The sequence below is a fragment of the Corvus cornix genome, chromosome 4A (assembly GCF_000738735.6).
Source record: "Corvus cornix cornix isolate S_Up_H32 chromosome 4A, ASM73873v5, whole genome shotgun sequence".
Classification (NCBI taxonomy): Eukaryota; Metazoa; Chordata; class Aves; order Passeriformes; family Corvidae; genus Corvus; species Corvus cornix.
In genome coordinates, this window is record NC_047058.1 from 9,194,504 (window position 1) to 9,220,778 (window position 26,275).

Below are 26,275 nucleotides of genomic sequence, written 5' to 3' on the forward strand. Positions count from 1 at the left end.
TTGTCAATAAATCACCTCATCCAGCAGGTCCAGGCTGAGTTGTGAGTGAGCCTTGTGCATGTGGTACAGAGCTTTTACAGCAAATACTATGCTTTGAGACTTCAGGTTCTATACAAAGGGAAATGAACCCCAACAGATGCATATAAAATCCAGAGAAACGGATGTTTGCATGCAGGCACACACACAGCACCCCGCCTTGCTTCCCCTCCTAGTTTTTTTCCCTACGCCAGCTTCTCAAAAACCAAACCCTGGCTCACGTGGATACACTGCCCCATGATAATACAGGATTTAGAGGAACACTCGACAAGGTTCCACTGCGCTGTGTGAAAGATGGTCCCATTCCATGACCCACCAGCACAGATAGACTCTTTGCTATGGTTCCAGGCCACTTCCCAGAACATAATTCCACTAGTCCCATACTCTGGAAGGGGGTCTCCAGGCAATGCTAGAGACATCAGTCCAGGTAGGCAACCCAATACTGATGGGCAATGTGTTTTTTCTCTCCCAGTACCAGGGCAGATCACCCACTCACTACCCCTGTTCTGCACTGCCTAGGAGGGAGGCAGGACCTGCCTGGCCAGGTGAGATCAATGCTACAAGTATTTAGAGAGGCTCCAATACCTGTGTTTGACTCTGGCAGCAAGGGAGCGAGCTTCACATGCCTGCAAAATACCTCCTTCCTCAGATCTGAAGGGCACAGGAACTGAATTTGTTGTCTTGCTGTATGGAGTGGGAATGGAGGAGCCAAAGTACGTTTTATTAATTCTTTCATTTTTTGAATATAAGTGGATAAGTGGTTTCAGCCTCCAGACATTTCTTAGACACTGTTGACTTTTACATACTCTTTCAGGGATCATAAAGTTAATTGTTTCCTTCTTTCCCCATTATGCATGGGGATAATGAGAGACCAGGAGCACTTAGAGGGCAAGCGTCTAGCAACAAACCACAGTCAGGCCCAGGGATGCTTGAAGAAAATTTTGTTTCTTTCATTTTAATCCATGCTCCATTCATAGGAGAGGCTATTTCCATAAAAATACAGGTAGTTCGGATAAACATTTTGCAGCAGCTTAGGGCTGAAGCAGAACGTTAGGAAGACAAGTGCATACATCTCTGGGGTGTGACAGATGGGGCACACTCAGTGTTACTAAATCCCATTCCTTTCCTTTCAAACAACCTGCAGTGAGTCACTGTTACACTGCCTTTCCATCAGTGTTAAAAACCTCCCTGTAGTAACACGGGCTGCGAGTCACACATCCTTCTCCCCACGTAAGCACTTCACGGCAGGAGTATGCAGACAAACTGTAAACCAGCTTTCCTCCCGGGTAGGAAGCCATTGTGCCTTGCTGCAAAGCCACTCTGGTAACACAGAATGACACCTGAAGTGCTTTGTTCTGATGGGAACATGCCCAGGACAAGTCACCACCACTCAAGCTGCTGATAATACTCCTGAAGTGTTTCTATTCTCTCTCTCAAATTACCTCATTTAAAAGACTTAATATATTAACTACAGGCTTCCACATCAGCCCAGTTAGAAAGCCCCCCAGCTCCTCCATGGTTCCCAAATCTTTAATCACTAGTCCATACTTGTGTAAAGACCATGGTCTCCCCACCAGCAGGTAGACGCATTATGGTGAAAGGCATAGGGTGCTCCCTAGAACAGGCTCAACTCTCTTCATGGGATTGACCAGACCTGAGCCACCACACCTGCTAATTAATTGCTCCCTACCACAGAGGGAAGACACACACACCAGAGCCCAGCTCCAAGGTGCTGCTGTTCTTATCCCTCCATACTGATTTAGAGATAGCTGAGATGAGCTCTAAAGACAACATGCCATGAGGATCTTACACTTTTAATTATTTTATCACAGCCTTCACGTACCCTTTTTTTGGATATTATTACCCTGGAGAGTGTGCTAACAACCTTAAGTTGCTGACTAATTAAGTTTTGGTATACTCCAAAGCTGGTTTTTGCACACTAATTAAATTTACAGGCAGTTAGATTTGACGGCTACTACGGTATCTGCCAACGTGCTTTCATAATCAGTTAAATTATTAATTCTGAGGCAGCAGCCCATTCCCAGGCATGCGGGGAAGCACTGTGGCAGTGGAGCTGCCCCAGGAGAGCAGCAGTCAGTTACCCTGTGCTGCAGGAGTGAGGGATACATGGGTGCTCTCTCCCTACGAGAAGGCAGGCACCTCCTCCCCCACACCTGGCTGGGGAGACATTGGAATTGCCACCCAGATCTAGCCCTTGAGAGGCAGCAGAGGGACAGCAGAACAGACATGGGTGCCCTGCTTACCCCTCCTGCTGTCCCAACAACAGCAGCAAACACCCCCAGAGGCACAACTGCCTTGGGTTGCAGACAGCATCCCTCACTCTCAGCTCTGCAGACTTGCACCTCAGCATCATTTTAGAAGGTTGGGGCTCCATCAGATTCCTGTCCCCAAATCCCTCTCCAGAGCACCGGGCAGGAGGCACAGCCCACGCTGTCAGAGCCTCCTCTGCCGTGCTGCTGTTGCCAATCTCAACAGCCAGACAAGTCCCCCAAACCCACTCAGTGCTATCACACCTCAGGCCCTCCGCAGACAAAACACTAACTTAGCAATCTATATGATCTGTGATGTCAAATGCCTCTCTGATAATTCCCTCGGGACAGCTGCTCTTGCTATTTCATCTGTTAAATATTTCCAGAACCCAAAAGTCCCCAGGGAGAAAAGCATATATTTTGACTAACTGCTCCTCCTCCTCAACTAGTTACTGTGTGAGCTTCCTCCCACTCAAACACCAGGAGCTGATTAAGACATATGGATTACCTCAACATTAGCAAGAATTTCAATTTAGAAAGTGAAATATTGACATTCTTAATATCACATTTCACTTTCTCTTGGGAGCCCTTCCTCACACTGACACTGATCCCCGCTGAAACACAGCATCATCACACAGACTGCAATTCAAGAGCCAGGCAGATGGCTTTTTCTACATGGATTTTAGTTGAAGTTGCTGATGGAGTCAACCCATTACAGTTTCTTAATTCTACTGAGAAAACTACTTTCAAGTGACTCTTACTTATGGAAATCTTTGGATCCTAAAAAGAATTATTCAGTTCCACATTAAATTTGGAATTTTGCCTTTTGGTCTTTCTCCTTGTTTAAAAGACTATTTTGTAGTGCGTTGGACCTCTTTCAAAATAACATAAAAACAATACACAAAAGGAAAAGCCATACAGGAAAATTCTGCACTTGGAAATCCCACATTTGGAAATCCTTTAGGAACATGGGTCTTTAAAGTAAAAACATATTTCCCATTTGTAAAACCTTTGAACGCTTTACATTGTTCTAACTAGAGGAAAGGTGTTGTTTCGAACTGGAACTGAAACTAAATATAAAATGTGCAAAGCTTCCTATTAAACATAAGTCCTGAGTTTGGACTGGCCCTGCTGGGATCCCACGAGCTTCCATAACACAGAAGCACCAGCATCCCCCATTCACTTGTTGGCACCTCATTTCACTGAGTTTCTATTTAAGATTGATGGCCTTAAGCTGCAGTTATGTATTTAACCAAGAAGAAAATCAGTGAACCTCACTGACCTTTTATTTTTAAAAGTTCTGGGCAGATATATTTAAGTTAACCAAGTGTGAACTCATGTGAAATACCTCAAAATAAAACCATAAACTCTCTGACATATATGTCACCCCGCATTTAGATAAGTGTTCCATGACAAAGAAGTGCTTTTAAGGATAAATGTGGGATCTGCAATTGTGCCATTGTGCACTTCACACACGCACAACGTGCATTCACCAGTCTCTGCAAAATTCTGAATTTCCAGACTTTAAGGAGATGTAGGACAGGGGACAGGTTGTTTGGGTGACCTGGTAAGAGGGCTCACATAAAGCACAAGCAGAAGGAAATAGAATATCATTTTCTGCTTTTAGAAAATCATATCTAAGTAACCACTAGGCAAAGGAATTATTTCAGACAAGAGGCAGCAGGGTTTTGCAAACTTTTAAAAACACTTGGTCTCAACCAGGATGTTACCAGGTGGGAAAAGGTTGCTCTCCTTATTGGTAAACCTCAATATTCTAGGTTTATGGTCTTCAGAGACATGAAAAGAAAATACACTTATATCATGACAACTACAGAATTTTGGAAAAGACCAAGCACTAATTTAAATACACTGGCATTAAAAAAAAAAAAAAAAATATCAAGTTATGGTCCAAAATGGGCTGTGCAGTTCCCACTCCTAAATATTCCACATGACTCAGGAGGATTATTAACAGGATTGCCTTGCGGGAGGGAGGCAATCCCAGAGACCCTCCCATCATCAGCAATCCCCCTCACTCCTCAACGTTCTGAGACCTCCCTAAATTTAAGCAGTTTTAATTAAGCTATTGCTTAGCAGTTCTCCAAGCAATGCCAATCTCATCTTTCTTTTTAATCAACCCTGTGTGAAGAAACCTCTATTTATTTTAAACAAATACACAAAGCCCTCAAAGAACAAATACCTCTTTTTAATAAACTAGAGTGACATACATCAAAAGGATCAGGTCCAGGAGATAACGTCATTTCTATATAGTAGCAGTCACTGCTACAGTCCCCTGCACCCAGGAGAACACACCCATCCCACTGCCAAAGCTTTTTTACAACTCTACCCCAACAAGGAGAGCTGTAGCCCCCAGAACCGCTTGTAGCTGACATTTCTAGTGCTCTGAGCCACCATTTCTGAGGCAGTCACACATAAAAGAGGCAAAAGTAATTGTGAGGCTTTATGTATTGATGCCAGCCATTGGTTTGGAGTCAGTGAACCAAGAGAAATTCACATTGAAATGTACGGAAACAAACAAACTAGAAACAAGCCTGAGGCAAAGAAAAGAGCCTTTTATATATTAATTATACTCTGGTTTTGGTTTCTGCCTCGAATAGCAGCTATACAGTGAAATCCAGCAAGCACTCAGGTATTGCAGAAATGTGCAAGTCAGTCAAATGACCTTCCAGCATCAAGCTCAAACCCTTCAAACACGAGGGAAGCTTGCTTGAGGCAAAGAACCAGCGCTCATCCTTGCTTTGCTGATGCAAATCCCCTTTACCTTGAGAGTAGCCCCTCAGCTTCGGAAGAGCTGCCCCTGAGAGGGACGTGACGAGACCTTTGCTCTCAGGTGCTGTCGCCCCCCTGCCCAGCGCTGTGCCCGGCTCCCACCGCGGGATAATGATCGGACACCGCCGGCACCGCGCCACACCCACAGCACAGTGACCCCTCTGAAGGGCAGGGCACATACACATGGGGCCAGAGCTGCCAACTCAAACTACAGGAGCTCAGCCTTGCTTTGAGGCAAGTGGAAAACGAGAGAGAGCAAAGCCCAACAAACCTGCCCTCCAGAAGGGCTTTGCTTTTTAATTCACTACATCTCACTGAGATGCAACTGGCACTAGGCTGACAGCAGTACAACCGAGAGAGCCTCTTTAGCTACATTACAATGACCCTGTGCATTTTTAATTGGAATCTGCCCTTTATTTGTGTTTGCTGACAGCCCGAGGGAGGCGTACAACAATGCTCATGAAGACAGGTGGGGATTCCGGAGCATCTTAAGCTCCGCAGGCACTACAGTATCTTCCAGCAGGAGGAGTTCTGCCCCCGATACCCCCTGCAGCCAACAAGCATGGCACAAAGGTTTCGCCTTGAACACACTGAGCCAAGTCCCTGCTTCTGCAGAAGAAAAAAAAAAATCAAGAAATGGTCTGAATGGAAGCTGTAAAGTCAGGTGAAATTCAGCTGCTTTCCTAGCCCCATTTTATATTTAGACAAGAGCTTCCTCTTCTCGACTGCTTGACATTTGCCCTTCTAATCTCCTCAGTATCTTTTTGCTCTTCATGGAGTTAAGTCCACTCCCTTGGTCCACAGACAGCGCAGCCTCTTCCTCTACCTCTCACCTGTACAGAGTTTGGATGGACAAGTACAAGCCCCATTAGGGTCCAATTCACAGGAGTTCCAACTTCTACTTATTTTCCTTGTTCTGCAGTTGTCCACAAGGAGAGACACAAAAGCAAAAAAAAAAAAAGGAGTACTCAGCCTGTACAGTGGCCAGTGAGCCTGCGATACAGGGGACAGGAAGAGTCCAGCGGTGTGACGGTCCCTGCTGCCAGGGATTCCTCCCCAGGTTGGGGTGACAGAGGAAGCTGCTCCCACGATGCTTTGCCCTGCTATGTTAATGTACACCAGTTCAGCATTCCTGGTTGGCTGCTGGCCGCCCCAGCCCCTTGCTACCTTTTGTGTTCCGTGTCCTAGAAATTTCTCCACTCCAGGTTCCCCCCATTGGCCCTTGTCCCTCGCCACTCCCCCATAGCTTCTCCATTGGTTCCCATTTCCTAGTCCCGCCTTTGTACCGCCCCCGTGCCCTCAGATCATTGGTCTCTGGTGCTTGCCCCACTCTTGTACATAAACCTGGACTCTGCATTGTTCCCTGTTTTCATCCCTGGATTCTTCTCGGTGTGGGTGCAATAAACCTCCTGCTGTGGAACCCCATACAAGGACCTTCCTGCCTCTTTGCCATCAACTCATTTTACTCGAGCTATCCGTGCGTGTGTATGCGTGTGTGAGTGCATGGTGGTCCTGCCGAGCGGCTTCGCTAACGAGACACTTTTAGGAAGGTCGGAGCACCTCGCACTCCAGCACCGCAAAAGCCGCAGCGCCCGGCTAGCGACACTCAGCCCAGGCTCGAGGCTAGCTGGGAGCTGTTTGTGTACCTTGGTTAGCACTGGGCTCAGCCGAAGTTCCTATGTTCCCAAAAGCAAGTTCCCCTCTTCTCTCAAGGCATCGTGAGGACACAGCCCAAGATTCTAACCCAGGCTGTGAGGAACAGCACATTGAATGAACAATCCACTCTCCACAAGTGCAGCAGCACTCTTCTATCCAGTTTCCAAGTCCGGGCAAAGCCATTGTCTTTGCAAAACTTCACTTTCTTCTCCTTCCTTCCCTCACCCATGAAGCAAGTACACTTCTGCAGAGCCTCAGCTCCGTTCTTTCATGTAGTTTATAGCCTGCCTATTTTTTTGCTATGTCTCAGTTAACCTTTTCAATGGTTACAATGAAGTTAATCTGCACCCCCCAAACTCAGCAAGTGTGTGCCGAAGACCAGGAAACCCTATTTCCTGAGCAAGAGCTTACAGCACAGAGAGACCCAGGCTGTGAATGAGCCAGGTGCAGCTCTAAGTGTGCATAGGTCCTGCAAAGCTCTTCTATTCCACCTGTCATGGTATCAGCCTTTCAACATATGCCATATGCATCAGGATGTAACACTCCATTCTTAATTGGGTTTTTTCCTCCAGCTGCAGTTAAAAAAGAAAACCACCTCATTCGAAGTTTAAACTTCTAATTCTGAACACATATATATCATTGACTCTTTAAAAGAAGCCATTTTACTTGTTTGGGTTTTGTTTGTTTGTTTTACTTAGTTACTCCAGTATGCAACACCTCAAGTACTAGCATCCTCCAGCACAGACAAGCTAAACAAAGCCCTATACCCTATGGTGCATTTATATTGTTTGAAGGTTTATGAAGACAGATCAGCAAAAGAGGAGGTACAACCTGCTAATTTAAGACCTTCCTGGTAAGGAAGGGTAATTCTTATCGCACAGAAAAAAACAGGACCTTTGCTGTCTCTCAAGAGAAAAATAAATTCCTCTTGCTAACAGTAAGCCACAGCAATCAGTAAATAAATCTCAGTGCATTAGAAGCAGGGCCCACTTTCTAGGCTACCCATCCCACCACAGGATAGGGGCGAGGGGGCAGGTGTGGGTTCAGGGTTTCCTGAAAGGGTTTCCTTTCTGAAAGGCGAGCCTGTGGTGCCTGCTCTCACAGGAGAGCCTCAGCTCTGCTCCGAAAAGGAAACAGCACCAGAAACAAAGAAATAAATAGAAACTTCTCTTCATTTAGGTGCTGGAATTTTAAGTAAAGCTCCCTAAACTCCCCAAGGCATATTGCTGTTTCCATCAAAGGAAGCCAGTGAGCATGACTGATAAGTTTGATTTTCAGTGGTGCTTAGGTTCTGCAGCTCTCATCAATTGCAGAGCAAGTTGTAGGTAACTCAAGGCCACATTTTTTAAAGGGTCAGTATTTGAAAATGTATTGCAGTCAACAAAACTTGGGAGTTACAGTTCTTTGAAAGGTAGGAAGGCCTTCAGCATCTCTCAGAAGTCACACTGTGAATTTTTTTCTCCTTTTCTCTCTAATGTTTTGCTTTCTGGTTCAGAAAAGATGACAGGAATACTGGAGCCCCTCATTTCACTACAGAAATTAAAAAGAGAAGATACAACCAAGTATGTCCTTTGAGAGAAACACAAGAAGCGCAGGAAGCATCCAAAAAATGTACAAAACACAGGAAAAACACAGTTTCTCTGGAATGTCTTTGCTTCTGTTTCCCACAGTTCAGGGGAACTCACACCACCATTTTGAAACCCAAATTTATCCCCTCTTTCAAGAATCAGTTTAGTTAGCAATGATCTCTGTATTAGAACTGCTAGAGGGATCTCACAATAAAGTCCTCTCTGTGTTAGTACTGCAGAAATTAAATAGCAAAACTGCATTATCCATTAAGAGGCTTTTTAGTGTATTTGTTTACAAAATGAGAATTACTTTTACATTTCTAATTAGGTACCTCTTAACTAATATACAGAGAAATCACAGCAGCATATGGAGCTTTGCTATCAGCACAATCTTATTAAAGGAGAGCTTAAGACTTTTACAAGAATAACAAATTAATCATGATAATGTTTTTTTAGACCATCAAATGCAGAAGTGGGGGGGGGGCCGCTTTTTAAGAGTTCTTTGAATCAACATATTTTCTTTGATGATGTCAGTTTTAACACAGGTTCAGTAAAAGAAAAGCTTCTTCAAATGCTTCTGGCATTATTCTATATGTGAAAATCTATGAGGTACACAATAATAAGTTAAAATTAGATTATGCATAGTCATTATTTCACTGTTACAAAGGAAAAATAATTGCTCTAGTATTCAGAAGCTTCCAGAAATTCTTTAACCCTTTCTAATCTAGCACAGCAGAGTAAATACTTGCTGAGGTGTAAAAGGTCAGAAACCCCACCAAGTCCAAGGAGACCTCAAGTGCTTTATCATCACTCTGTGATCCCCTGCAGAAGACATTTTCTCATACAGTTTTCCAATGCAGTGCACCACCAACCAGAGAACTCAACTCTGGCATTTTAAAATCAGCTAAATTAAACATAGGCACAGGCTTTTGACTCTTTTTTCTTTTTTTTCTGGTTTAGAGATATGGCTTGAAGGACTGTTGTCAACATGGAGTGACGTAAAAGTTAACAGACCATCAGTGATACTTGTGCAATAGCACTTGAGAGCAGCAATATCTGACTGTGCCATCAAAGACTATGGAAGAAAGCAGCCATAATTTACAGTCTCACCCAGAGACTTCATTAATCCTTCCTGACTTTGGGGTCCTTTAATATTGTACTAGTTTGAAAACAAACCAGTGGGAGGCACCACATCAGAATTATAATTTAATAGGAAAATTAAAATAAATGCAATAGTACAAGAACACTGACAGAGTCAGGATACAACCTGACACCCTGTTAGTCACAGTGGTGGTAGCAGTCCAGATGAAGTGGTCCTGTTCAAGCAGTGATCCTGCAGAAAAGGGTCTGATCTTCTCCTGAAGGTCCAGTGGTAGCTCTTGTCCTCTGGGAGTCCCGTAGATAAAGACTGCCCCTACTGTTCCAAAAAGATTATATCCAGGTGGGAATGTTTGGCTCCTCCCCCTGGGTGGAGCATCCCACAACGAGTGGATGTAATTCTATGAGTCATGTGGTGGGTCCTTGATCAGCCATTAAACAGAGATAGTGCCTGGAGGGAGTTATCAGGGATGAGCCATGGTAGGAGATAACGAGCACTGCCCCACCTGCTTTAACAGCTTGTGAAGATGATAATAGAATACATGCTTTTGATTACATCTTACATTGTAACCTAGAACAAATATCTGTAAGAGGCTGCCACATTTTATTTTGCCAGCTAGCAACACAAAGTACATGGACTTGAAGTCAAACTGTGAAAGCTGAAACCAAAGGCAGACTAGATGACTAAACACAGGAAGAAAATTAAGAGAAAATTATTTTTCTGTAATTCTTGAAAGCATGATCCTGAATTTCCCACATTCTATTAAAAATGCCCTGTTCCCATGGCAATTTCATTCCATTTAGTTCACATAAAACTGCTTGAAGAAGGTACTAGAACCTGGCTTCTAGAAGACTGTTTTGCAGCCTCAGTCTCCAAGAGCATCCTGAGGAAAATATCTGGCAAAAAGCTGTTAGTGGCCTTCCCTGGTTCTTCATAGCCAGTGATGATGGGAGACAATGGATATTTCCAGTCTTATTTCCCGTAACAATGCAGACTTAACAGCATTTTTGGCAGAGGCATCCTTCACACGCTCATGTTTTAGCACAGTGAATTTGTTTGAAACAAAAACAATTTTTTCCTAGCTATTTATGAGTATTCCCACTTTTGCCTTATATGGCCAGATGGACACACTGCTGCCATTTTAGCAACATCCAACCACAGTGCTCAAAAAACCTAAAGCACAAACACTCATTACACAACACTGGGTTCTTCCATCCTAACAAACTTTTTCTCCAAGAAGTATCTCTAAGTATACCTATCATATATATATTTGCTGCTGCAAATATATATATATTTGCTGCTGCAAACTGGTCAGGCAATCCCATGTATTTTTCTGCAGAATGAAGTTAATTTGTGCCTTCAGTCAGGCAAGCACTGTCTAACTCACAGTGGAAGAATTACCAAGCAATCTTGACCCAATGTAGCTCCTAGACACTCAAATCATCACAGGTCCATTAAAAGTTAGTCACAAATAATACCAGTAAACTAGTTTTGCTTCTGAATTTTTTTAAAATAGCCCTGCCAGGAATTGGAGTACTTCTGTTCTTCTATACAAAGCAATCCCAATGTCTATAAGTAATCTTAATTAATGTTCTGAGAGATTAATATTTTATCATTATCTCTATGTTCAAAGACCACTTCAGGACAGGCTGTAGCCCTCCAATTAGCACTATTAAAGTATTGCTCATCCTTCATACAGCTGAAGGACTCAAGAGCTCTAGTCAAATACAGAAGAGAGACGATGCCAATTCATGGGAACTTAGTTTAAATGAGTCAACAATTCCAGCCTCAGAGGTTATTTTATCCCCACATGTACTTGACAAAAGATAGCTGCCTACTGATAAAGTCAAGTTGTTTTACAATTTCATTTAGGTTTCAAGTTGCAAAGGCAGTTTCACAGGCAATGCTCAGCTGATAACCACCTCAGCTTTGTTCCTTCATATCATATCTAATTGGAAGGTTTCCAAGGATAATTGTTGTTGAGAAATGTATTGATCTGCTTCTGAGAATCTTAAAGATATTTGAGGAATTGCAATCCCCCCAAAGGGTTTGTCTTTGAAATAATAGTAGTTATGTATTACTTTTCTCTTGTGGACACAAAACTGCAATTAAAATTCAGATTTTGTGTTTGGAAACAATACTGTGGTATCCGAATGGATTAGCATTAGAGGGCTTTTCAAGTGGACGCACTGAAGGAATCTGCACAGCATGTCTGAATTCAGCACTGCACTAAACGATTTGTTGACTGTTTAATCAAACTACAGCCAAGGTGTCATTTTGGGGGAATTCCTGCTGCTACACCTCTTGACATGCTACCATATCAACATGCTTGACCTTTATTTTAATGAGGAGCCAGGTCCCTACAGAATGCAATGCAGTATAATTTTCATCATGGTTCTACCTAGAAAAGGCAAAGATTCTTCCTGGGGATTTACTCTGACACATTTATATTTTTCTCTCCACCTATTCATTGCAATGCCTGAGGTGGAAGCAGGAGAGGGACCTGTCAGAGCCTTCCACTGATACCTTGGTTTCCTCTGGCTTGTGCTCTCACCTCAGCAACTTGTGGCACACATCAAATTACACCAACAGGAAAAAATCAGCTTTAAAAGGCTTCACATTTACAGAATACAAACACCCATCAGGTACTCATTACTTAAATGGCAGCTGCTGTCCATTTGCACGCAGAGCAGCCACCGTCCAGAGGAGACCTGTCCACTGCCACCTCGCAAGGACAGTGAGTGGGAGGCTCCCTGCAGCAAGTGCCAGCACAACTGGGCACCATAAGAATTGTTATTATAAGCTAAATAAGCAGCTCTGCTGCTTGATCCTGTGGGTTATGAGGTAATTAGTTGCTGAATAACCAAAATCAATGGATATTTTTGCAGAATCACACCAAATAAGCAGAAGCTTGGCACACAGAAGGGAGAAACAATCACATTGCTACACAGTAATGTTTTTTAATTTCTAGTTTAATTCCACCAAACCCAATAGTTTTACAGCAGGGAAAAAAAAAACCCCACAGCCTAGGGTTACTACTAAACCCTATCAAATTACCTTGAAATTTGAAAGCTAAAATGAATACTGCTCTTCCTTTTTCAACATATTCAATTCAAAGCCCTTCTTGCTTTCAGAACTTCACAAACTGCCACCTTTGAACAGCTTATGGAATTCCACTGCGACCAAACTCCTGAAATTTCCTTGGAAATCATGTCACTCAGTGGTTTCCTGTCCTTGTAAACCCCACTTCTCCATTCAAGCCAAATCTATAATTCAGTAAATATTTTACAGAATTCTCTTCCAAAACCTTAGTCTTTTACCCATATCCTTGCAAAAACCCTTCCTGGTTCTCCCTGTATGACATCTATCCCATGCTCTCATGTCTCCATAGACCTCTAAGCTGCATTCCTACTCATACCCTTAAATGCCTACTCATGGCCTTAGATAGCCTACTCATCCTTAAATTACCTTGGAAACATTGAATCCCATTGGCCCAATGAGAAACTTAGGAATTCCATTGTTTCTTCAAAGTTTTCAGGTTCAAATATTTGAGTTCCAAAAAATAATCTGTTTCATTACAGTCTGCTCCCTCCAGTGCAGGCTGGAAACCATGCATGCTACCAAGGATTTAACCTAAGCCTAAAGCAGGGCTTAAAGTGAATAGTACTCTACCTCAGAGAGGATCAGCATCATTCAAAACACTTGTGTGCAACTATTATTCTTTACCAATTACATCTGTTCCTGAGTTGCCTGGTCCAGCCAGTATTTTTAAAAAATACCCTACAAAAACAAATATGAAAGACCCCAAAAGATCTACCACAGTGGCTCTGTACCTTACACACACAGAGAGCAATGCAGACACTAATCAAACTGAGGTGGAACCATTCTTTTCAACACCAGGACACACTCCAATAACAGACATCTAATCTATGAGAAATGAAAAACAAAGCAAAGCAGCAACATAAATTACATCTGCTGAAAATTCAACAAAGAGCTTGCAGAGGATCAACAAGGGAAACATTAAATTCTTTCATTAGAAAGAATTTGTCACAGTTCATGACAAAGACATGCAAGCACAGATAGAAAAAGCACCTCTAAAAAAACGTAATTATACAGGAGACCAAACTCAGACTGTTTGGGAAAGAATGGTTATCCAAGGGAGCCCATTTCTTCCCCGGGCCAATCTTAACGGTAAAAGTCTCTTAAACACAAAAGTCAATATGTTTAGGAATTTGCAGATGGGGTGAGGAGAGTGTCTCACTGCTCACAGTCAAGTGCACTGATTTTAAGATGGGCTCAGACCTTGCTCAGGCAAAAGAAGAGACTGCCCAGAGTAGGGATGGAGCAGTTCTCCATTCAAGGGATACATGGGATGAGGAGCAGAGGGAGAGTCTGCCATGTGAAAATGAAGCCATGCTTATTATCACCTTGGAATTTACCCCACAGCTTTGAAGTGAGGGGAATCTGGGCTGTCCCCTCCCAAGGGCTGTGCAGCCCCAGTGGCACAGGCAGTTTGTATGGGAGGAGGCCACAGTGCTCCTGCTCAGCCCCTGCTCGCCCCCCAACAGTGTCCAGGCCTCTCCAAACTCTGTATTTACCATCTTCCCAGATGGGCAGTTCCTTATTTGGCTACTCATTAACATTTGTAGAAAGGATTCAACTCCATAAGAAAGAGTCTTACTTTGAATAAACTGTTAACAAACTGCATACAGAAAGAACAGAGAGCAAAAAATCTATATATATTCCAAATAAAAATTAGGCTCTGAATACATCTCTCCCTCTAGGCAATTATATGGGTAAATCAGCCACTGAAGAAATGAAGCAGTTACACTAAGTCTATTATTGCAACAGAATTTTTCCAGAAACAGTAAATTACTCTGAGTATTTATCATAATCTGTTATCTGCAGGGAAAAAAAAAAAAAAGTGAAAACTAAATAAATGTATGGAAATTCATTTACCTAATAATATTTACCAAATGACACCATTCCCTCTGCTGCTTGTAGCAAACTCAGTCACAGAGGCTAAGGACAGGTTTGCCTTATTAACACAGCTCTCTGCCTGTGTATTTTAAGTACCTCAGAGCACAGTACCATCTGTGTGTATTCTACTAATGAGCTACTTCTTAGACTGAGGAAGGCTGGCCAGCCAGCCAACACCGATTACTCAGATGGAAACTGCCTAATTTTTAAGCAATTAATGAGCTCCTCTCTCACTTTACATAGAAGCTTCCTCTGGTTAATTCTCCTGGCATATTACAGCATATCCTACTCTAAAGGAAGTTTCTCAAAGAAGAAAATAAAATAGAGGAGCATGGAACATGATACAGGCCAGTCCAATTCCCTGGAGCAGAGCCCAAACCCCGTGTGTGGGACATAAGCTTGAGAAGTACCTGCCAAGACTACCCAGAGCAAGGGCTGCATCCCAGTGCAGCTGAGCCAGGGAACAAGACCTTGAAATGAGACAGCTCAGTCACCTCCCTTCCTCTAAACTGTGTGGGGCACTAAAATACCTCTAATAACATCTCAAAGGACAGACTGGAAGAGCCAATACCACACTTACACAAGACCACTGATGGTTTTATTCCCTCTCACCTCCCAGCCATTTGGAAACACGGGATACTGAGTGTCACCAAATGCTGCACAGCCCCGCAGCTGGGGATCACCAGCCACAGGTGCTGATGCTCAAGAATCCCTGAACATTAAGCAAGGTGACTGAGTGCTCCCATCTCTTCCCTTATCTGCTTGATGTGATTTTAAAAGGTGAGTCTTAAGGGGCTTTTATGACAAAATAGAATTCCCTCTTCTGCCACTAAAAAAAATATTTCTTAATAGCCTATACAAAGTTTAAGGAGATCAAAATTACCTTTTACAGCTCCCTGTTGAAAAGCACCGTAGTAAAGCATGGAAGGAGCATTAAATTATCTAAGTAACTACACTGATAATGCACAACTTTCATGTGTACAATAAAACTATTAAAGGAGATCTGATTTTTATAAATATATTACACACTATCATTCTGAAAGGGCAACCCTACGTGCAGGAAAGAATGCACTTTTCTTGCATAAACCTGAAAAACATGCCAATTGTAGCAGTGAAAATATGCTAGAGGACAGCTTTTACCCAGCAGCCCCCAGCATAAACAAACCACTTCCCCTTCTTGAGGATGATCATATTTACACACCGAGAGACTTAATGTAACATTTCAACTGTGTGTGACATTACCAAGCCATTCTACAATCGCATTGTGGAATTTGTATTATCTAAGTTCTCACGACCAAGTAACCCAGCATTTCGCTTCTGGGGAAAAAAAAAGGATACTTTTCCAAAAGACAGCTAATTACTACAGCACATCAGGAGTCTTCCTTGCTACAACATGAAGCAAGTTGGCGACACATTCTACAAGTGACTTCACACAACAGCATTCTGAACAACCAACTGTTCACATGGCATCTGTGTCCTTCAGGGAAAACCATCAATTACAGCTCTATGAAGAACAGAAAATGGAACGGTTCATTTGTAGATGCTTCTAAAACGGGATTTAATAACGAACCCTTCTTTCTCAGCAGAGCTGTCTCCCTGTGTAAAGTCCACAACAGTTGCAGCCAGGCATCCCAGGTGGTTGGATTTAGGTTTCATCTCTCATGCACTAAGCCAGAGGTATGTTGTACAGTTGGAACAAAACCCTTTGCAACAAACACTGAGTTGTAAAGAGCAAATTTAATCATCCAATGCAGATGAAAAAATCATAATGCTGTAAATAATATGATGTAAAGTCACAGCAAATAGGAATTAGGTTAACCTGTATCAGAAATCAGCCAAAAAGCTTCAGCTTTCAATCTGCTCCAATAAAGCTAAAACACTCCACTCCTAAGTGCATTTCTACTGTAGTCCCCGATTTCCCTAAAATGTCATTTTGAGTGGAAATACTATATCCAATGTGTCATCAGTGATACACATCCTAATTTCCTCCCTTATGTCTAAGCCCGCACCATTATTCACACCTCTCCAGCTTTATATAATAGGGCAAGATTTTCAAGGTCACAACAAAAACAAATAACACTTTCAAGAGCTCCAATTTTTAATAATTATTTTCTTGGCTTAAGTTTCAAACTTTCTTTTCTAAACCAAAAGTACCAGAACAAACAAGTGTTTTAGAAACACTTGAAAGTTGGTTTATTTTCTCAGGAAAACACACTCTGCAATAGGAACCTGTAACAACAGAGAAAGAAGCAGGTCCTGAAGGAGGTTGTTCTTTACCAGGGAGGACTGCCAGGGAGCAGTGCTGATGGCTACAGATCCACTTCCAGCATGAAGCCAAGGAAGCTTGCAGGATGACCTGGCTCCACTTTCACTCCCAGCACTTTAAAGTGCTCCCACTTTCTCAGTTTTCAGATCTCATCTGCAGTAAACCTGAGGGATGTGACACAGCCAAATGCTTCAGGGAATCCCAGAAACAGTAGAGACCTGACCATTCTGCGTTCATGGTCTTCCAGCTTCTTCTTCTGACATCCATCTGAAGGATGCCAGACATACTGCTGTTCAGCTCCAGAGATACAGAACCTGGGAATAACCCTGCCTTTGATTCATGTTCCAGCACTTTTCCATTGATTATTAAATGTATCCATCTCAGGGAATTTATTGTTCAAAATGAAATTGTGTCACTGAAAAAGAAATTCTGATGAGCCCTATTCTGTAAAATGTGATTATATTTCTGCATTTTACTAATAACTCAAGGACATCAATGATTGTCTCTCACATTACACCTCCCCTTCCATGCCCACCCATATCTATATTTTTCTGAACATGTAAGACAGCATAAGCATGCATGAAATGGCTCTGCACATTGATCCAAATAAGGATCCCAGAGTGCATCAAGAGTGCCAGCGAAACAAAACCGTAATGCTTAAATCCAAGAACAAACAATTCTAGCTGTCTTGTGAAAAATTTGATCTGCTATATTAACAACAGTCTCCACAAATAATAAGTCAATTCTATCTTCAACATACCAGAAAAGTAAATCTCAAATATTAAAAAATAAATATTAAAAAAAAAAAATCTGTGAAACAACTTTGCCCTCAAATTTTATGTGTATTTGTACAGTGTGATGAAAGGACCATTATTTCTTTAAATAAACATGAACATCTGGTTAGACTATACACTGAGGTGGCCTTGGACAAAAGTGTTTTAGGCTATTCACTCATCTGAGGACAGAACTGCAGTTCCTGGTACTGCTAAAAATCTAAGGGCAGCTACTTGGTAAGCACAGATGGAGCCCAAAGTGGCTCGAGTGCAGCTGACTGCCTGCAGAGTCCCAGCAGCTCAGGATCAACAAATGTTCTTTAGGTCAGAGCAGTAAATAAACACAGAGGTTTCTATAAACTTGGTTACCCAAGAGACTTGACTGGCACTTCCAGGGCTCGAGGCTCCTCAGGTATTCCACGTGTCATTTTACAATCTTAAGTGGTTCTTCTTCTTGTGTCCCCACTACCCACTGGAAGGACAGCCAATAGCCAGTAAACACAACAGACTTGTAATATTCAAAGGCAAAAGCTCTAAGTCTAAAACTAGTGTACAAAACCTGGTATAACTGAATATCTCTCCTTCTTTTCCTCTTCCATTTCTAGCTGACACATTTTTCTATCTTCTACTGAAAAATAACATAAATTAAAGAAGCTTTTCTCTACCCCATGTATCCAAGGACATAGAAGCACATTTTATACACATGCTTATTTAGCCTCAAAATTTCTCTAGGAGACAGGACTGCTCTCCTTGTCCTTGCCTAAGGCATTAGCAACACAACAAAACAGAGGGAAACATTTAATTTGTGTATTATTCCCTGCATCACCTTCAGCATGCTGGGCAACCTTAATACAGTTTTCTCTCTTGTTGATTTTCTGCCATCTGTAAAATGGGAATAACTATGAAGCAAACATTAGAGACAAAATGCACTCGTATGAAATACTACGCTAGCAGATGTTTACCGAAAACACCAAATAGTCCCATGAAACCAAAAAAACCCTGCCCAGGTAACAAAGTACAGCTAGAACATGGAAAGTCAGAAAAATAATACTACCATCATGTTTCAAGGCCTCTGCTGCACAGCCCTAACAAACATTTGAACTGTACACATGGTTACTGGAGGTCTAAACACCAGCACATCCTCCAGACACATGCAAGAGTGACACCCAAAATACTGTACTTTAAAACATTAGAAAGTAATTTCAGAACTTCAGACTTTCCCTTTTGCCCTATTCAGGCCTGTTCACTGAAAGGAAAGCTGACATGTACCACTTTCCCTTCTGCCTTCTGTCCCAGAGGGGCTGGTAGGCCAGGGTACCAGTCAGGGACTGATGGAGCTTCCTTTTCCTCCCACTTCATTACAGCCACAGGAATGAGACAGACAGATACAAAAGCTCACATCAGGTACTGCCATTGCCTCCAGTTTCTTTACGAAAAACCACTGAGCAATGCTTACATCTGCCTGGATCATAGAGTCTCCTACTTATTCAACTATTATTTAATTTTCCATCTGGAATAACAGATGCAGAAATCTCAGCAGATACCTTTTTAAAGTAATCCTGATCCCTGAAAGATGCAAACCAACTCCACTCTGAAGTGTCTTACACTGAAGTGTCAAAAAACTTCAAAAAAAGTAATTGGGAGTGAGTTTCCACAGGTCATATACAGCACAACAGAGCTACAGTTCTGTGACTGCCAAAAGTGGAGGAGGTTTGAAACAAGTCAATCTAACAGAAATACCCTCGTGCTGCCTCTGTTCCTGCCTGAACAAGGAACCACACAGGGAGGGCAAGCAAGAAGGAACTGATGGCAGAGGCTGGGGGACACAGGCAGCCTGGCGGCCATATCTTGGAAAAGCAAAGTGCTCGGGTCTGCAGATTAACTTGAATATAAGTCTCTGTCTTCAGTGGCAGAGCATTGTATGTTTTCATATCAGTATGTATTATAAGTACTAAACATGCTTCTTGTAGGAAAGAATTGATTGGATTTGAAAGGGTTAGAGATTAATAAAGTGATAAACGTACCCTCTAGAGGTGACACTGCAGCTCAGATCAATTTTGCTTTCAACTAACAGACAGGCAATCATTTCTACTTCAGCCAATTACAACAGAACACAACAATCTCACACAGGTCTATGTATTAACATTTGTACACACAAGCACAGCCCAAAACACATTCCTTCCTTCCTCCACAGGTCAACAACTTGAAATACTTAACTCTGCACCTCCTGAGAAAGCAAAAATCTAATGCTTCCTTTATTATCTGTAAAACCAGCTTCTTCAAAAACTTGAATGCAAAACAAAACAAAAAAGAATCCACACATGCATCTTAATTCTCCTTTTTCTCATTATTTGCCATAGTGACCCCAGCATCTCCTACCTCACAATTTCACTGCTTGGCGTTGTAACAGCTACACTCGTGGCAAGAACAAGTAGCAAATAAGTGAAAAAAAAATAGAAATTTCTGATACATTGTGTTACAGGGACTAGCAACTCAAAACTGAAATGCACATCAAACAACAAGCAAGGTTCTGAAAGTGAAGAATAAAAAGTTTAAATTCAGTGGACAGAGATATGAAAATGTGTATTAATATTCATACCTAGTTCAATCTAAGGAACCTTATTTATATTCCTTCAAATATATTCAGCAGGGTGTAAAAGCTGCCTTAACGTATTTAAGTTATGGAAACCCAAGCACACTTCAGAACTGTTCTTGGTCAGAAGCTGACCCAAAGTGAAGCCATTACACCACAGATTCCTTAAAGCTCCGATAGGTCCATGTCCCCCTAAGTTACCTCTGAGCCCCTGCAGCACCAGGAGATGTTACCAAGAGAGCAAATATTCATCTCCAACACGAGCCAACATGCTGAGGTTGAAGACTGTTTTGGGTAAGTCTGCGGCTGTATTATTCATACTTTCATTTGAACATTATGCAAGACAAACCTTCCGAAAATATTTTCATGAACAAGATGAAAAACAAAACATGCCAGAAGAACTGTTTCTGTCCCTCAGGACAGTCAATTTCAGAACCTAGGACACTCACCCTCAAAGTGAGCACACTACAAATACTGAAATGAAGATCTCTTAAAATTTCTAATTAGAATCTTAAAGAAAATGGAGCAAAGGCACCTTGATAAATTAGGGTTTTTTCATTTGAAAAGCCCCATTTTGGAGAGGGAAAAAAAATGTCAGTCATGATGACATGTATTTTAGCAGTCCAGATATTATTAATGAACTTCTACATGCTGAATCAAGATGTAGAACAGATATCCAAACAGCTGAGATGATATCCATTGCAAAAGTGGAAGATTATAGATTTGTAACTGAGGAAATGGCATTTCTTTCATGCTTGCTTATTTCTCCCTCTCCCTCGAAGATGCTACCTTTGTGATTTATTTCAGCTTGAAACAATTTAACTGTGTTCATTTATTTTATTCAAATACAAAAGGTTTCCCTTTTGGGAAGGAATCTAGCATTAATATTTAAGTATCAGCTCAGTATTTTAATTGCTTAAATTATATATGAACTCATTTTAAATGTGTGCAATAGCTAAAAATTTGAGTGCTTAAGTAAGTTCAATATTTAAACCTTGTCAGGTTGAGGTCACTAAAAAAAACCGAAACCTCTAGCATATTATTTATTTCCTTTCTGGTTCTTCTGTGCACATGTCCTTTCCTCTCCACCTGCAAACAGAATGTATAAATGCTGCCAGCTGTCTTCCAGACAGGTCTGTCCAACTGCAATGCTGCTTTCTGTCTAGAGGAGAAGAAACTAAGGCTGAGACCCTTGTAAATGAGATGCACAATGGCCAGAGCTTCACAGCTGACTTGCTGGTAGCCCCCCAAGACCTGACTGAGCACAGGAGCCTGGTTCCTCGCTTCCCACTGATCCAAACAGAACAGATGGCGAGCAGCCATGAACCCGTGCACAGAAACAGCTTATGCAGGAGAGGCTGTACTTTCCTGCACTGATGACAGCTTAGAACAGCAGTGATTCTGACTTTGTTTGCTGGAGCTGTGAATAACTTAACATCTTCTGGGAAAAGTATGAGATCGGCCTGTGCTGATGAGTACTGCCAAACTCCCGTCTCCTCTGTCTGCACAGTATTTGCAGGCAGCAAAAGTCAAAAGCCTCTTTTGCATCCCTTGTATCTCAGACGTGGGAGGGCTCACAGCCATGCATTTTACATCAGGGTCAGAAGTCAGCTCTTTGGGCAGATGCAACTGCAAACTAAAGCAAATGGCAACTGCAAGCACACATCCAGCAGCTCCTCTGGGCCCACTACAGCAGGAGCAGTGGACTTTAGATTTAGGCTCATCTAGAATATCCCACTCCAGGCACAAATCCATGAGTCATCCCTGAAGTACAAACACCTCCACTTCCATGTATGCCACAGTTTCCATGGCCAAAGTGGTCAGGCAACAACACAGGAAGACTGAGCTTCACAGAAGGGAGCAGACAGAAATTGTAGGCACAAGTAGTGACAACTGCAGGAAAGTGAAGGTCTCTGAAACATCTACAGCAGACCACAGTAAGTTGGCTGCATGACATTTAAAAGGCATAAAACATCAAGCCAATAGGTTTTAAATTAATGTGTTAAAAGGCACTGCAATATCAATGAGAATTTAAGACAATTTGACTATGTCCACACACAGCAAGGCCCAGTGCCAAGTCAAACCCTTTCTCTCCCAAGCCGTTGGTGATAAAGTCGGATGCAGGTGGAGGTGGGTGGAGGATCAGAGATACCCTTGCTCCTATGGCATGAATGTCTTTTGGATGGTCCCAAGATAAACAGGAGGAGAAGGAAGGCTGGAATCCCACAGCAAATCCATCTGACAGGCTGCAGAGGAGAAGACACGACTGTGTAGCTTGGGGGACATACCCCTGCCAAGCCTGAGCCAATTAAGCTTTGTTAACCTGCAGAAAGGCACCTAAACGCCCTGCAGCCAGCAGCCTCACAGAAACCTTGAAGGTGTCTGCCCCTGCTCCTCCACACAAGGCTGACATGCCCTCCAGAGCTCTAGCATGCTGAGACAGGGTATTTCAGCTCAGCAAATAATACAGCAACAATAAATGGCATCAATTATTCACTAATGGAATTATGTCTGGTAAGTCAAACAGAATCTATAATCTGAAAAATCTTTTGCTTTAAAAATGCAATGATTTTTTAATTGGTTTTATATTCCCTGCTATGATTATTCAAAGCACTATATACAAAGGCTTTGGGAAAAGAAGTCACTTAATCCGATTAAAAGGAAATCACCTACCAGCTGGGAACCTAGCAGCTCTCACATCTTCAATTTATTTGTATAACCTCCACCTGTAAAATACCCTTCCTAGGATATTGATAATGCTGCAGTCCCCGCATTAGCTGTTTGCTCAGTTTTACTTCTTAAAGCAGGCAAAAAGATTGACCTGCAGTTTTCAAAAATGCTTCTTAAAATTAAGAAATGCCTGTGAAAATTAAGTCAACATTACACTCACACAGACACTTGAAGCAAACTATTCTGTTCCCACCACAAACAGGAATCATTACTCTGTAGACATGACAGATTTCTTCTGCAGCATCAGGAAGTTGCTGCCTGTAAAGAAGAATCTGATGAGGTTAATTAAATTAGCCTACCCATTTTAATTATTTTGGCACCACATCTCAAGTGAGAAGCAGCCAAACAAATTTGTCTTGCTACAAGTTTCTGTGTCATTTTTGCAGCGTTGCAGGGTACTCTAAAATCTATTTGCAGTCTTCATATGCATCCCTGCTTCTCTTTTCCAAATGGGATATATGGACACCTGAATCTGTAACAAAGGGCAAGTAAAGGACATGAGAAAAATCTGTTAGTTCTGTTTTTCTATTCCCTTCCATGAGGATTGTTTCTTAAGCAAACTATAGCTCTATGCTGGCAACTGGAGCACCGTTTCATCACCTTCTGTTTAACATCTTAGATCTGCCACTCCTGACTTTAATGGCTCTTAATGTCTCAAGAGTCTTTAATGACTTGCCTGTTGTCCAGCCTCTGTGTGCACTTGGTGGAGCTCTCATACTCAACTTTCTCCCCTTGGGTTTCCATTCCTTGACTTTGAAGGAGAATTTCTGCACCAGCTTCTGAAGATGCTTTCCTAGCCAAACCTTTCCTGTCAGTCAACTCCAGTTTCATCTGTAAAGCCCTTCTGGACATTCTGCTCCCCTTTTGACTGCCTCAGTTGAGTGAGGCCTTTACATTACCTGAAAACACCTCATCTTTACCTTGCTCCTCTTCAAGTCAGCTCTCTTTAGATCCTCCCTACCCCTTAAACAAGATACATTCTATTATGTGATATTACACGCATGCCAGTCAACTTCATAATTGCTCTTGTACTTGACACTAATCACAATTCTGGCCATTCGTGCAATAATTCTATGCATTGCTTTGAAAAAATGCCAGTCTACATAAGTCAGCAAAGACACCAATTTTGCTGGTTTATTGTCCTAGTAGCCCAAATCTGTCTTTATCATCAGTGTCAACACCTTCCATGCACTGCTTCACACTGCTCTACATAACTGTCTGCACAATTTCCCTTCCCCTTTTAAGAATGCTCACCAGCACAGACATCCCTATACCAATAGCCAGCAAGACCCAAGACTACAACACCCCTCCAGACACTGCTGCAGAGATCCTGTCCACAGAGCATCCTTTGGGCCCTTCATCCACTCCCCCCACCTCAGCTCTAATCTACAGCTATAACGCTTTTCCCACTTCCAGATGTCCTGCAGTTTACACTGCAGTGCAGCTGCCCACAAATAACTATTACATTAATTTCTCCTTTCCACTCTCCTTCATCAAGACACAAGTGTAAAAAAAAAAAAAAAAAAAAACAAACCTCTGAACTACAGCACCAGCCTGTTACAGCTACTGTCACCCTATGGAAAATATGCTGACGTTTTTTCTTTGTGCATTTGCCTGTCTGCATCCACCCACTCTCCCTGATCTTCCACTAAAACTATACAAACATTTAAAGTTCAGAAGTCTCTGGAGCATCTCTGTCTTCACAATATATAACATTTAGTGAAACCCCAAGCAATCAAACAACAGTCCTTCAAATCTAAAGACCTTTCAGAAAAGGAGTCAAATTATCAATTTTGCTCCAAGCGCTGATATCACAGAAACAGAAAATTATTTCACACACAATGTAGTGGAAAAAGCAAAAAGAAAAAGAAATCAATAGTTTGCTCCATGCAGCGACCAGAATGAGTATTGAAGGTGAAAGCCAACTACATGATTATGTACTTGCAAAGAAACTGTAATTTTACTTTACGTGCATTTTTTCCTCTTCATCTTATTCTCAACACATACTGGCACAATCAAATGAAATGAAAAAGAACCACCTATTCACTAGTGGTTATATTTAGCAAGAGGCAGTCTAACATATTAAAGCATTTTTCCCACCAGTACTGAACCTAAATTGACACTGTCAACAGCTGCTATTAACACAAGACATTCTGCAGAGTCAAAGAAAGCAGATTTTAAATATATATATATAATTAAAGGTAAACTACCAGCTGAATGATGCTACAACCATCAGCATGTCACTTCTACAGTCGTGTACTTCTGGTAAAGGAATTGCACAGGCCCTTGCTTGCAGCCAGGTGCTGCTGCCTGGCATCAATGAATAGAGACTGTTCAGTTACACTGATTGTGGATCTCACAGAGGGTTTCCATCCAGGCCAGTGACAGCAGTTTTGAAAAACAGGAACACCATCACCCTTAGCAGAGTTTAGACCAAGATGCACTGTTCCCAAACCACAATACCCATGACTGCTCTCACAGGGCAAACAGGGTTCTGGACACAATAACCACAACAAAAAGCTAGAGACTAGTGCAGTTTAGCAACCTCCGTTTATACTTTCCAGCCTAGCAGAAAGAATTCAGCCCAGAACCTGGCAGTTCCCAGAGCAACACTTCTCAGCCTGGGATGTGACATGTAATTGTTTTTAAAAGATGGCCCAATAATTTTCTCCTCTGTTCTCAAGAAATGCAGAAATTAAACTTAATACTGGCCACACCAACTGAAGTCAGTAATTTCTGTTTGTACCTGCAGTGTTGAAAAAACTGAAGACCTTGAGGACAGCAAGATCAGTGGAAGCCCTCACACGTGTAAGTATAGCACACACACTGTGCGTAAAAACAAGTTAACATTCTTCAAAGTCCAATATCTACCCTTACACACACACCTGGCTGTAACAGACTGACACCACTGTGTAGCACTGCAGCTGACCTGCTTGTTTGCCCAATGTTTTCCAAACTCACATCTTATTTGAGAAATACAAACAGTCTCATGAAGTCACTCCTTTGGGAGGGCAGAGCTGCATGCAGTAGACATCACTTCAGGCTCAAGTACAGATGAACCATTATCCAGATGAACTGTCTACCCTGGAAGGAGAGATTCTAATGCTTCTTTGAAGTGTTCTGTTACTATTAGTAGGTTTCAAAAGCAGATGTAAACATGAACCAACTCCCACTCCCTTCCACTGCCAGAATAATCAGAGATTATGTACTCAGGAGAGCTCTTCCCAGTTAACCCTATATATGATCATATGTCTGGCCAGCATAACTTTTTCAAGGACCTTTCAACATACAAAACATCATCCAGACCTAAAACTCACCACAGACCACATCCACAGTTAAGAAAATCCCTTAGCATAAGTAAAAGACTGGATGCTAGAACAATGCCACAATGCCAAAGTCATTATTATCTTTGTGAGGTTTCAACCCGATCAACATTTTCTTTTTTTTTTTTTTTAACAAAAGAAAACATAAGGACCCTTTCAAACAGCTTAAAGTCACACCAACAGAAAATTATATT

The 26,275-nt window shown here is 42.0% G+C and overlaps 1 protein-coding gene across 8 annotated transcripts in view; it reads right to left on the reverse strand.

The window, feature by feature from the left end:
• IL1RAPL2 (interleukin 1 receptor accessory protein like 2) overlaps positions 1-26,275 on the reverse strand; it is a 396,752-nt gene that overhangs the window by 354,817 nt on the left and 15,660 nt on the right. The window lies entirely within an intron of this gene.